This window comes from Schistocerca serialis, chromosome 2, assembly GCF_023864345.2.
Source record: "Schistocerca serialis cubense isolate TAMUIC-IGC-003099 chromosome 2, iqSchSeri2.2, whole genome shotgun sequence".
NCBI lineage: Eukaryota > Metazoa > Arthropoda > Insecta > Orthoptera > Acrididae > Schistocerca > Schistocerca serialis.
The window spans coordinates 378203751-378217459 of NC_064639.1; the positions used below are offsets into that span (position 1 = coordinate 378203751).

The window sequence follows — 13709 nt, forward strand, 5'->3', positions numbered from 1 at the left end:
CAAAGTCACGATTTCAGATAAAATTGCCATTTATGGCAGCTCACCTGCTAGAAATAATGTCCTCTGGGCCAGAGAGTGTTCATTACATAGTCGAGTTAGAAAGGAACCCGCCTCACGTTATGATATGGGCGGCGATGACAATACACCTGCTTTGACCGAACTTTTTTGAAGGGGCTGTGAATGGCGATAATTATTTACAAATGGTGAAAACATGGTTAATACCTCAGCTAGAGGAAAGGGCCTCACCGAACGCATGTGGTTGCAGCAAGACGATGCGCCTCCACACTCCGCTCTTGCAGTGCGCGAGTTCCTAAACGAACAGTTTCCAGGGCGGTGCATAGTCATGGTTCATCAGCAACACTAGCTCTGTTCGATTGGCCACCAAGAAATTCTCACCTTATCACACCTGACAACTCGCAATGGAGAGTCATTAAGGCGCATGTATCTGCACGTCGTTATGCTACAAACGAAGAACTGTGCAGCGCTGTTGAGAAAGCATTTTGCACTGTAACAACGGACATGTTCAGAATATGTCAAGAACATGGAGGCTCTTGGAAATGTGTTTATGGCATGATGGAAGAACATATTGATATACTGGACCTTAAAACGTAAGTAAGTGTTAGTGCTAAAACAAATCAAATGGCTTTCGATACTAGGGGCACGGGGATTTCTCGCCCAACCTGTAGATCGCTCTTTCTCTTGTTTAAGCACATGGATTGTAACGCCCAAGTTATTTTACCTACCTGTGATATAAACTCTGACGAAGTTTAAATAGTACGGAAATTTCATACGCAGTTCATTCAAAAATTTTTAAAAAATTACATATTTTTGATGAGAATATTCCTAAAACTTTTACTACCAACTTTAATAAAGTTTGCATCACTAGTACTCTACAATACAGGGTTATTAGAAATGATTGAAGCGATTTCACAGCTCTACAATAACTTTATTATTTGAGATATTTTCACAATGCTTTGCACACACATACAAAAACTCAAAAAGTTTTTTTAGGCATTCACAAATGTTCGACATGTGCCCCTTTAGTGATTCAGCAGACATCAAGCCGATAATCAAGTTCCTCCCACACTCGGTGCAGCATGTCCCCATCAATGAGTTCGAAAGCATCGTTGATGCGAGCTCGCAGTTCTGGCACGTTTCTTGGTAGAGGAGGTTTAAACACTGAATCTTTCACATAACCCCACAAAAAGAAATCGCATGGGGTTAAGTCGGGAGAGCGTGGAGGCCGTGACATGAATTGCTGATCATGATCTCCACCACGACCGATCCATCGGTTTTCCAATCTCCTGTTTAAGAAATGCCGAACATCATGATGGAAGTGCGGTGGAGCACCATCCTGTTGAAAGATGAAGTTGGCGCTGTCGGTCTCCAGTTGTGGCATGCGCCAATTTTCCAGCATGTCGTTACAGGACACGTGTCCTGTAACGTTTTTTTCGCAGAAGAAAAAGGGGCCGTAAACTTTAAACCGTGAGGCATCCAGAAGCTTTAAACTGCGCATACCATCGCCGAATGGAGTTAGCAGTTGGTGGATCTTTGTTGGACTTCGTCCTGAAGTGTCGTTGCACTGTTATGACTGACTGATGTGAGTGCATTTCAAGCACGACATACGCTTTCTCGGCTCCTGTCGCCATTTTGTCTCACTGCGCTCTCGAGCGCTCTGGCGGCAGAAACCTGAAGTGCGGCTTCAGCCGAACAAAACTTTATGAGTTTTTCTGCGTATCTGCAGTGTGTCGTGACCACATGTCAATGAATGGAGCTACAGTGAATTTATGAAATCGCTTCAATCATTTGTAATAGCCCTGTACTTTCACAAAGTGAACGTACACAGCCATATTACCAAGATTTAACAGTAATGTCGCTGAATAGAGACTTTGGCTAAAGGGTGGTACAACGTTGAAAACTAGTAATTTTATTCCGCAAAGGACTTGCACATAAACTATTCTAAAGACAAAGGAAATGGGATTATCATTAGTTTGATGTATCCTCGACAGAGTGTGCTCCTATTGCCGACGGCGAATTGTTTTCTCCATCAGACGGCGACCCTGACAGAAGAGACGCACAGCCCGACGTCACAGGGGGCGCGTGCAGCGCTATTTTCTTAGACTTTCAGTCACCCAGGAAGTACTGATGTGTAAGTAGGATCCAGAACTTGAAAATATCTTTTAGAACATTCTTAGCAGTGTCTTCGCATTTAACGAATACTACCAAGCTGTGGATAATCACCACAAAAAAGTTAAAAATGCAGATTTCGTTAATTTTTGTTGACCTTTACTTACAAGATACTTTTTAAAGAGATACCGATGTGAAGCCGGCGGGAGTGGCCGTGCGGTTCTGGGCGCTGCAGTCTGGAACCGCGCGACCGCTACGGTAGCAGGTTCGAATCCTGCCTCGGGCATGGATGTGTGTGATGTCCTTAGGTTAGTTAGGTTTAAGTAGTTCTAAGTTCTAGGGGACTGATGACCTCAGAAGTTAAGTCCCATAGTGCTCAGAGCCATGTGAACCATTTTTTTGTAGACCATCAGCTGTTTCATTGTTAGAGTGGTAGCTGGGCCAGTACTGGCAGTTTGGGTTGTAGCGTCGGCGCCAGCTCTCATTCCTATAAGCCATGTTATCTTTCAGCGACAACCTTGTGTTAAATGACAGAGCTAACAGCGAGCCGGAAGTGGCGTTGGTTGAAGGAACGGACTAAGCAATGTTTGTTAAAGTGCAAGTCAATCTTCTCGTTTCCATGGAAACTTTTTTTTTTTTTTGCGACTTTTGATTCAAGTAATTACATTATTGTCTCAAAAACGCTCGTTTCGGAGGTTTCAGGGAATTGGTAAAGAACTAGTTTAGGCAGTTAAGAGGAAATAGTTCGTGATGCTTAATTTCTGTACAGCATTTAGGTCTTGGAATTTTTCTGGGTGCAGTCAGGTAGATGCGGGACTCATAACAGCGGTGCAGAAGTTGTGACACTTTAAGCTTGTCTTGCTGCTCATATTGAGACTAGTGACCCTCTGTTACATATACTATTAAGATGAAAAAAACGACGCAGCACGAAGGAATTGTCCGAATGGGACGGAGTTCGGTAGATGTGATGTAAAAGTACAGACAAACACGATTACGATTTCAGAGAAATTGGATGATTCAATCAAGAGAAAGAGCTTCACAAATTGAGCACGTTAATAACGCATTGTTAAAAAAAATGGCTCTGAGCACTAGGGGACTCAACTGCTGTGGTCATTAGTCCCCTAGAACTTAGAACTACTTAATCCTAACTAACCTAAGGACATCACACACACCCATGCCCGAGGCAGGATTCGAACCTGCGACCGTAGCAGCAGCGCGGCTACGGACTGGAGCGCCTAGAACCGCACGGCCACCACGGCCGGCACATTGTTCAACCTGTGGCCCTTATACAAGTAGTTATTAGGCTTGCCATTGATTGATGGAGTTGTTGTATGACCTCCTGAAGGATATCGCGCCGAATCCTGTCCAACTGACGCGTTAGATAGTCAAAATCCCGAGCTGGGAGCTGGCTGGGGGGGGGGGGGGGGGGGGGGCCTGCCCATAATGCTCCAAACGCTCTCAGTTGGGGAGAGATCTTGCGACCTAGCTGGCCAATATTATTTGGCAGGCACAAAGACAAGCACTTTGCGGGAGGGCATTACATTGCTGAAATGTCAGCCAAGAAGGAAAACATTTCATCGACGTACCGCTGTGCCTTTGCAGTGCCACTGATGACAATCAAAGGTGTCTTGCTATGAAAGAAATGGCATCCCAGACTATCACTTCTGGTTGTGGGGCCGTATGACAGGCGACAATCAGGTCGATAACTCACTGCTGACTGGCGCGTCTCCCTACTTTGGCCAGCAAGGTCCCCGGATCTATTCCCAACTTAGATGTTCGGAGCATTAAGGGCAGGGTACTCCAACCATCTCGGGATTTTGAACATATAACGCGCCAATTGGACAGAATTTGGCACGGAATTCCTCACGAGGACATCCAACAACTCTTTCAATCATTACCAAGCCCAGTAAGTACTTGCATTTGTGCCAGGGGTGGATCAACGCGTCAATGACTTGCCCAATTTCTGAAGCCTTTCTCTTGAATAAATCCAATTTTTCTGAAATTGTAATCATTTGTTTGTCAGTACATATACATCACATCCACCCATTTCCGTACCATTTGGGTAATGCCTTCATGGTGCTTCTTTTTCCTAAGAGTGCTTTACGAAAGTAGCAGGTGTAGTCGATTTTGCCATTACTATTTTTCCGTCACCTACTGTGGCGTGATTACAGATAGACTACATAGTGAACGCAATACTCATTCGTAGAGATGCGTCTTTTGCAATCGTTGTTTCAATCCAGATTTGTTTGAAACCGTGAGCTACAAGCTACGTTGTTACTGAAAAACAATTGCCACAGAGACTTCAGTGGACAGACACGAATTGATTCTTCCATGCGTAAAATAATACGGATGATTAAATCAAATTTATCGCTGCAGTTCATGTTGAGCTTAAAATAGATGCCACGGCAATAGCAATAGAAGGTGACTTGATGCATCCAAATTTACGGTTCTCCCCTCCCCTTCCGCGCTACCCATTCACCGCACTGCAGTAAGTCAGAGCCGCTACAAACAGTTAACGACAAAAATACGGCAAGTGAGACAAAAATTCCGTTTTTTGTCGATATTTAAACCAAGTCAACAGCGATATCATTAAAGAGGCTAGGGCCAGTGGATAATTGCGACGCATATTATGAAATCAACCCAGCATAACGCTGAACACTGATTGTGCGGTTAGAAAAATTGTTTGCCCTATGACACTCAGTCTTCTGCCTATCGTGCGTTCTTCCAGTTTAGCGATTATAGCACGAGTATCGACTTGAACTTACTAATTGGAACTAAATATCGCCGACTACAGTAACTCGAGGAAGAGGAGGAAATTAGTGTTTAACGCCCCGTCGACAACGTGGTCATTAGAGATGGAGCACAAGCTCGGATTAGGGATGGACATCGGCAGTGCTTTTCAAAGGAACCAACCCTGTATTTACCTGAAGCTACAGCAACTCGAGGAAACAGGCAACACAGCTACAATTTTAACGCCGAATTCCTAAATTATCGGTGGAATAAATAATGATAGACTTACAGATGTAAAGTACACGGCATAAAATGTAAGTCATGAAGTATAAGGTCTATACAACAAAATGGATAATTAATGGACATATTTGTATTCCCATAAAGTTATACCGTATACACTTCAGCCAAGGTGACGAAGACTGTTAGGAGTAATAAGAAAACATGAAATACCAGCACCGCCAACAACAAGTAATAAAAGGAAATACACCACATACCTGTACATGATAAAAAGTAAAGTCATATGGCACTGTTGGCTGGGAGACCACGGGACTGTTTAGCAGTATAAATGTGGAACTTGTTTCCAAGAAGTACCAAATTTGTAAAATTCAAAAAATGACTTAGAGATGGCACGCCCTGCCTAATAGCTTTCTGAATCTAAGAAGTAAACATTTTTTCTTGCAAAAAATATCAAATCTCTTACATAGAGGTAGTCAAATCCAGCATTTTGTATCACAACATACAAAATGTCTTTGAATTTTCGTAGCAAGAACTTCCAAACCCTCTTGCACGGATGTGGCTTAGTGTTGTGACGTCACAAACGTAGTCGGCCGACTTCTGTTTGTTATTGAGTTATTTCATGTAATATTCTTGTGTTTTCTGTAGTGTACGCTTATGGTAAACACTTAAAATGAGTCCTAATATGTCCGATGAATATGCCGATGTGACTGAATTTACATAAAAGCCAAGGAAACGTAAAAGATTTGTTAATATGCGGAAGCGAAGTGTTTTGAAACACGTAAAACGTAAAGTTCCTGCGTGTGCAAAACCTCAAATCATTTGTAAACATAATGACAACTTTTGCAAAGTATTATGCATATCAGAAGACATTATGCATAAGATAACAGATGTCGGAACACTACAGATGCTGTGAGTCAGACAAACGTTTTGATGGGGTATACCGATGTGAACTATTTTAAGAGAAGAAGACCTGATCAAGGTAAGGAAGATGTTCGAGCAAAGCGAAAACTGTAAGCTATTGAACACAAACTGCTCTTCAGGGGAATGTCCCTTTTTGTAGACTTACATTTCGAATTATTTCTTATGTTGGGAGAAGGACGTTGAACAATCAGCTGAAGATAAAATGAATAGTGGGGCAGCAGTTTCTGAAACAAAGTGGTACGAGGCCTGGTGATGACATGAAGAAACTACAGCCTGAAATTACAGCTAACAAAACAAGTTTTAAATGCAGACAGCAACACTGGGAGAGAAAAAATACACCATTAACAAAATGCAGAATTAATCATAAGTAATATGTGGAAGTTATTTTGCGATGAGAATGTTATTTCTTCATGAAATTACAATTTGTACACTTTTACAGTAATTCTTATGAGAAAAAGTGCCAAATCCAAAATTAAATTCCTAATAACTGTATAATACCTCAAGTTTTTCTAAAAGGCATATCAGTGAGTCCCAGACAAACTATTTATCAACTATGGTTTGCATAGAAGAACTATTGTGACTACAGGGAATTTTTCTGCTCTACTTAGAAATCTGCTCAATTGGATTTGGTGCCTTTCGGATCAAGCTCCACAAATGGAAATGCTTTCCTTCCTCGTGAAGAGTGGAATGACTCTTAAGCGTATCTGCCCAGTGATGTCGTTTTTGACGAGTGCACATAGAGTTTAATGTCATGTGTGCGTTGTTGTTGATGAGAAAGAAGGTAGAAGGTAAACTAGGTTCCAGCACATCGCCTACTGCTAACGAATAGCATCTCTCAGCGGCATCTCATGGTATGAAGGCCCATGTAACGTTGTCGCTGGTTATCCTTCCATAGGACGCGGCAGTTGAGATTAACGTCCTGATCCTATGGAAAGATCGGCATCAACAATGTCACTTGCCTTCACTTCCTGAGTTGCTACAGAGGTGTTAAGAATTTAAGCCGAAGCATAAACGCGATGCCTAGTCATCACCTCTTCTCCCCTTGCGGCTAAATATTAAAGTTTAAAATTTCTTCCACAACGAGGATTCGAACCGTATATTTTACAGTCGAGCGCCACCGAATAGGAACGCGTAAGCGACCTCTAATACGGAGGCAGATTGTACGATACGGTGAGAAGAAATGAAAAACACGCGGCACAAATGACACAAAAATGAAGAAGTTAAGGAAGGCATAACGAGTGTGACGAACCTCTGTTGACGCCATTTAGTGTAAATTGTATTGCAATTTGTCAAAAATACTATTTTCTCTTAGCTAACATCATTTTTGTATTAATATCTGTTAGACATTAATCTTAATACATATGTCTAATAATAGTACAAGACTCATTAAAACGCTGTATGAGGTAAAAAGTGTTATGTTAACCGCAGATGACAAATTCACATATCGTATTATGGATGAAGACTTACGTAATGAAACTACTAAGAGCGCTTCATTAGTACGCGTTTAACAAAAGCGATGGCACAAATTGACTGAACAGTAGTGTATTTTGGCAGTAGCAGTTCCCCTAAACGTTGTTGCACAGGTTGCATATCTCTGATGTCACAAGGCTTGCGTTCAGTTTCATATAATCCCTCTGGTGCTGTGAATAAAAAAATACGATTATAGTGCAACCGGTTACCGCCAGTAAAACACATTAACCTTAACCAGGAAGGATTTAAAACAATATTCTTGAATCTTGCTGAAGAGAGTTGTTTCAAATTTTCAGCTAAGCATATCCACGAACATACAGTATCTGTTTCAAAGAAACTCTGCTTTTACGATACATGTACGTAGACATAATGGTGCAGCAAATGAATCCTGTATTGAAAACAAAACTGATTATCATTATCAAATGGTTTCAGGAAAAGAGCATGGCGAGTTATTAACTTAAACTCTCATTCACTCATTCTTTAATAAATGACAAGAACACAAAAATATGTTTTAGAAACGAAATTCATATTCTGAAATAAAACACAAAGCAGGCGTAAAGTTCGTGAGTTTACACGACAGCTAACTACAACTACGTGCACTGATAACTTTACTGACAACTTTTTTTGTGGGGGGGAGGGGGGGGGGCGTAGCACACCGGAAAGTTGGAGTTTGAGGAACAGCTGAATAGCTTATTTCGACCACAATTCAGAGTGCTCTGCTCATCGCCACGAACACTTAACTGATTATTAGTAGACAAAATCCAAAGTGATTCAGCTCAGCAGTAGCACCGACTTGAGGACTGTTATTGGCGTAGACGGGACTGCACCAATCTAAAATCCACTAACCAAAAATTTTTCCAATCATTCTGTAGGCTCAATGTTAGCTAAGAGATGTCGAATGGTCAACAATTTTTGCAAGCTGTTCTGTTGCGTTCTCTCATGAAAGGAAGGGAGGCCCAACGGTACCAGGATGCGGACTGTCATCAAGAGCTGCGACCTACGTAGACGGGCAGTAGTTTGTAGTGGCATCATTGCTGTGATGAGGGAGCAAGTAGATGTACGATGTGCTGACCGAATAAATGGACTTGAGACATATTGTGGTGAGAATGAAGGGTATGGTGCCTGTTGAAGCTGTAGTAATTAACCTGGTGTGGATTTCTAAAGCACGTATCCATGAACACCGATACTTCTTTCTCTGAGACTGGTGACTATGTTACAAGGAGCCTATAACAGGTTAATTTTACACTTTTAGGGTCGTTTATCTCCAGTCCAGGGGTCGAACGTCAGAATTCCTCTCAGAGCAGTAGATCCGTTTCTAAACAGTTAACCTTGTCTATTAGATCAAAGCGTGGTTGGTGACCGTAGTTGTAAACTACACCGAGGTGACAAAAGTCATGGGACAGCGATACGCACATGCACACAAGATATAAAAAGGCAGTGCATTGGTGAAACTGTCCTTTGCACTCAGGTGATTCACGTGAAAAGGTTTCCGACGTAATTGCGACCGTACTACGGGAATTAACACACTCTGAATTTGGAGTGGTAATTGGACCTAGACGCATGGGACGTTCCATTTCAAAAATCCTTTTAAAAAGGTTTCAGCATTCGGAGGTCCACAGTGTCAAGAGTGCGCCAAGAATACCGAAGTTCTGTCATTAACTGTCACCATATACAACGCAGTAGCCAACGGCCTTCACTTAACGCCCGAGAGCAGAAGCGTTTGCGTAAAGTTGTCAATGCTATCAGACAAGCAACACAGCTTGAAATAAGTGCAGAAATGAACGGGGGCGTAAGACAAACGTTTCCGTGAGGGCAATGCGGCGAAAATAGGCGTTAATGGGCTATGGCAGCAGACGATCAACACGAGTGCCTTTGCTAACAGCACGATATCGCCTGCAGCGACTCTCCCGGACTGGTCACTATATCGGTTGAACTTCAAACGACTGGAAAACCATGACCTGGTCAGATGAGTCCCAATTCCAGTTGGTAAGGGTTGATGGTAGGGTTCGAGTGAGGCACAAACTCTACGAAGCCATGGAACCAACTTGTCAACAAGGCACCGTGCAAGCTGGTAGTAACTCTGTAACGGTGTGGGCTGTGTTCATATTTAGTTGAACCGATCATTGACTAGAAACGGTTCTGTTCGGTTACTTTGAGACTATTTTCAGTCATTCATGCACTTCATGTTCCCAGACAACGATGGAATTTTCATTGCTCGCGTTTGTTTTGGAGAATACTCTGCACAGTTCCAGCGAATGGTTTGGCCAGCCAGATCGCCCGACGTCAATCCCGTCGAACATTTATTGGATATAATCGAGAGGTCAGTTCGTGGACAAAATCCTGCATCGGCAACACTTTCGCAGTTGTGGACTGGTATAGAGTTAGTAAGGTTCAATATTTCTGCAGGTGTCTTCCAACAGCTTATTGAATCCATGGTATGTCGAGTTGCTCCATTATGCCGGGCAAAACGAGGCCCGACACGATATTAGGAAGTATCCAAGCTGGCCGTTGTGGCCGAGCGGTTCTAGTCCGGAATCGCGCTGCTGCTACGGTCGCAGGTTCGAATCCTGCCTCGGGCATGGGTGTGTGTGCCGTCCTTAGGTTAGTTGGTTTAAGTAGTTCTAAGTCTAGTGGACTGATGACCTCAGATGTTAAGACCCATAGTGCTCAAAGCCATTTTTTGAAGTATTCCATTACTTATCACCTCAGAATGTTTCACTAACTATTTCGTACGGAGGGAAGGTTCGAGTCTGCCGATTATTTGCTCCTTCGACGACTGGAGCGAAATTTCGTAAAGTAGTTGATTGCCTAAGGCACGGAAGCTTGGAGTGCGTGATGGAAGTGCTTTCCCAACACCGATCAGCTATCAAGAGAAAAGCAGGTTGTTATCACTGTGACCAAGTAAAAAGGTCTGGCGTCAGGGCAGTGGGCGTACTCATACACCAGTCACTCCAGCAGCAAAATGGTACCAGTTGATCTGTGAAACAGTTTCACCACTCACCATATTGATCAAGTTGACTTCATGTATGTTTCTTTAGAAAAAAAATTGATGGATAAAACTGACGTTGAATGAAGAATATTAATGTGTGTTATAAGCGTTTTGGAGATTCGGGTAGTGCTGAATGACGGACAAAGTGGAATACCAGGGTTCCTTCTTTGCCTGGCCCTGTTACCGCGTAATATCGTTCGTTTCCTCTGAGGAGAACGCCTACTGCTAGTCAGCACAGCTTTTTTCTCTGTGCAAGAAATATTGTGTTTCCGTGCCGTGAAATTTTCACAGTTTTCAAAAATTTGTATCAACTGTGCGGTGCTAGTCTTAGACATTGACATCTAGAGTAATCCACATTCAAGGAGTATCAGTTTACTGTATTTCGCATTTGGCACTTTTTAGCACGTAGCTTTTTCCTTGGCGAGGAATTGGGCATTTTCCAAGTCGGCCTCTCGGGTTATATCGGTCATGTAAGAATTCTGGTGGAACTGATCCTTACTGTTCTTTATTATGCGTCCGAAAGAACAGACGCCAAGTATTCATATAACTCAATGGGCAATGGATCTACAGTCTTCAGTGCGATACACAATTACGTTCGACCTCTTGCGGGAATCTCAAAGGAGCGAGCATGGAGGACATGGACGGGAACTACGGTCAGTTGGCGCTAGGAGGGAGTGTGGGCTGGCCAGGGGACGTATCAAGATAGTGCAGTTGCGATAAACTCTGTGTCCGGGAGGCGCAGTGGTTAACACAACTGCCTAGTAAGCAAGAGATCCCGGACTTGAATGTCGGTCTGGCACCAATATCCACTCGTCGCCGCTGATTCTGCATAAAGTCCCGGTGCAGCTGATATCAATAGCTCCTTCCCTTTCCTATCCTTTCTCTCGCTCCACCGCTCCTTCCGCCTCCATGATTTCTGCCTCACCATTTATGGCTGTCCTATCCACCTCACTTCTACCCTCAAATACCTTGGCCTCACCCTCGACCGCCACCTCACCTGGACTCCCCATCTCCTTACCATCCAAAACAAAGCTCACAACAGACTCCACTTCCTGAAACTCCTGTCCGTCCGGGCATGGGATCTGCATCCTTCCACCATCCTTCACACCTACAAATCGTTGATCCACCCCATCCTCTGTTACGCCAGCATGGCTTGGATTTCCCCCCTCCCAGGTTCTATAAATCCCTCCAAATCCTCGAATGCCATGCACTCCGCCTCGCCTTCTGCATCCACCTTCTGTCCCCCACGCGCATCCTCTATGACCTCATCCCCTTCCCCCACCTTCTCCTTTTCCTTGAACACATCCTCACACTATATATTGTCCGCCGCATTTATCCGCCTCACCCCCTGGCGTCTCCTTCCCTCTCCTCCCCCAGCCCATTGTCGCGCATTTACCGTTGTGTCCCACCCTCTCTCCATCTCCATACCCTCTGCCTCCTTTCCCAACACAACTTCCACCATCTACCCCTCCCGGATGAGGAGCTACACCCTGACATCTACCCTTCCTTCCAACTCTAGCCCCATCTCCCTCCTGCCTCCTCCTCCTCAGGGCTCCCTCTCCTCCCCCTCCCTTCTCCTGAGCGGCTCTCCCCTCCTCCTCCCCCCTCCCTATCTTGTGCTCCCCTTCGGTGTCTCTGCACTCCCTCCTGCCTTGTCTTCCCTCTTCATCTCCCACCCCACGTGTCTCCTGCCTCTTGGCATACCTGCTCATGCCCCTCCTCTTTTCTTCTTGTCCCATCCCCTGCTGCACCTTGCTCTCTTCTCCTTTCCAAACCCTCCGGCCTCTCCATCGGCAGGTCCCACCTGGCAGTTTTATTCTTCATCATGTGTGCTCCAAGTGGGTTTAAAAGGTGCTGTTTTAGAGTGTTTTTAATAGTGTGGCCGACTAATAACCTGTGCGTGTGCCTGCAGTTTCTTCTTTGTGCTTTAAGAATCGCCAACTGTGTTTTTTTTTTTTTTTAACTTTATGTCGACTTTTTTAATTGTCCCCCCATGAACGTCTCCATGTCAGTGTATTTTTACCTCCATTATCTCCCCTTACTCTGTTTTATGTTCCTCTTTTTTGTCGCCTTATATGTAACGTTTTATTCTTGTGTTAGTTGTCTTTTCACTCGGCTGAAGAGCGGCGGATTGTGCTGCTGACAGCCCTCCCCTACCCATATGGGACAGGGCAATGAAATCAGAATAAAGAAAAAAAATCTCGCTCCACCTTCAATTTACGTAATCATCTCTATTTACCTATTCTGCATAAAAAACGACAATTAGAGGTCGAACCTAGAGCTAAGCAACCGCTCTACGATAAATGATGAATCTTTTCATTCTGATGTACTGTCCGAAATAGACTTCGCGCCTTCTACGGCACAGGAAGACGAGGATGTTGAATGTTTCTTGTGGGACGAAAAATTTTCCGAAGATAAAAAAACAGAAATCTGGATGCAATGTTTGGCTTGCTGTCTGCAGTCTATCTCGATCATGGTGGCGCAGAAAAGCATAACCGGTCGTGCCCTGAGGAAGGCCGTTGAAATTCGGCCGAAACGTGGGTTTTAGTTTATTAATGTTGTTAGTTTTTTAACAATGATGCGGCATAATACCCAGAAGAATTTTAATCACCAAGGAAAATTATGTTTGTGGTTTCTCCAAATAAAATAATCTAAGTTGCCCAGAAACCAGTATTGTGTTATCTAAATCTCATTACATTTTCCCTTCTGCCACATGTAATCTCTTATCCATCTTTTTTAACCCTCTGTTCTGTACAATGCGTCTGTTTCAGAACACCCTCCATTTGACATATCTTTTATTTCATTTCTTTTTAATGAGAAGAATACACGCAAATTATTGTTTCACAAGACAATGATTCATAGTTTGGATTCGTTTCGGTTTTGGGCATTTTAATCCTTCCAGCAATAAATTATGCTCACAAATGTAATTGGTAGTCTATAATAGCCCAATTTCCTCTTCAAATTTAAGCTCTCTGGATCAAATGCACTCAGATAACGAGGGATAAAGTTGAGTAAAATTGTGTTCATGCAAAAAATGTTACTTGCTGTATTTTTTTGGCAAAGTTATCAATCCACCTGCGTAAGCCTGCCAACTGGCTAAACAGAGGATTATTCAAATAACGCACGCCGTGAACACGACTGTTAACTGTGGCGTGCAGCAGCGGAACATGCCTGTGGAAGCAGAGGACGGCCAATCTCGGCCTCCCGACAGCCGGCAGACTTGTGATTGCCTCAT

At 43.5% G+C, this 13709-nt stretch overlaps 1 protein-coding gene across 1 annotated transcript in view; it reads right to left on the reverse strand.

Moving 5' to 3' along the window:
• LOC126457197 (Y+L amino acid transporter 2) overlaps positions 1–13709 on the reverse strand; it is a 319752-nt gene that overhangs the window by 40190 nt on the left and 265853 nt on the right. The gene's annotated exons all lie outside the window — the stretch shown is intronic.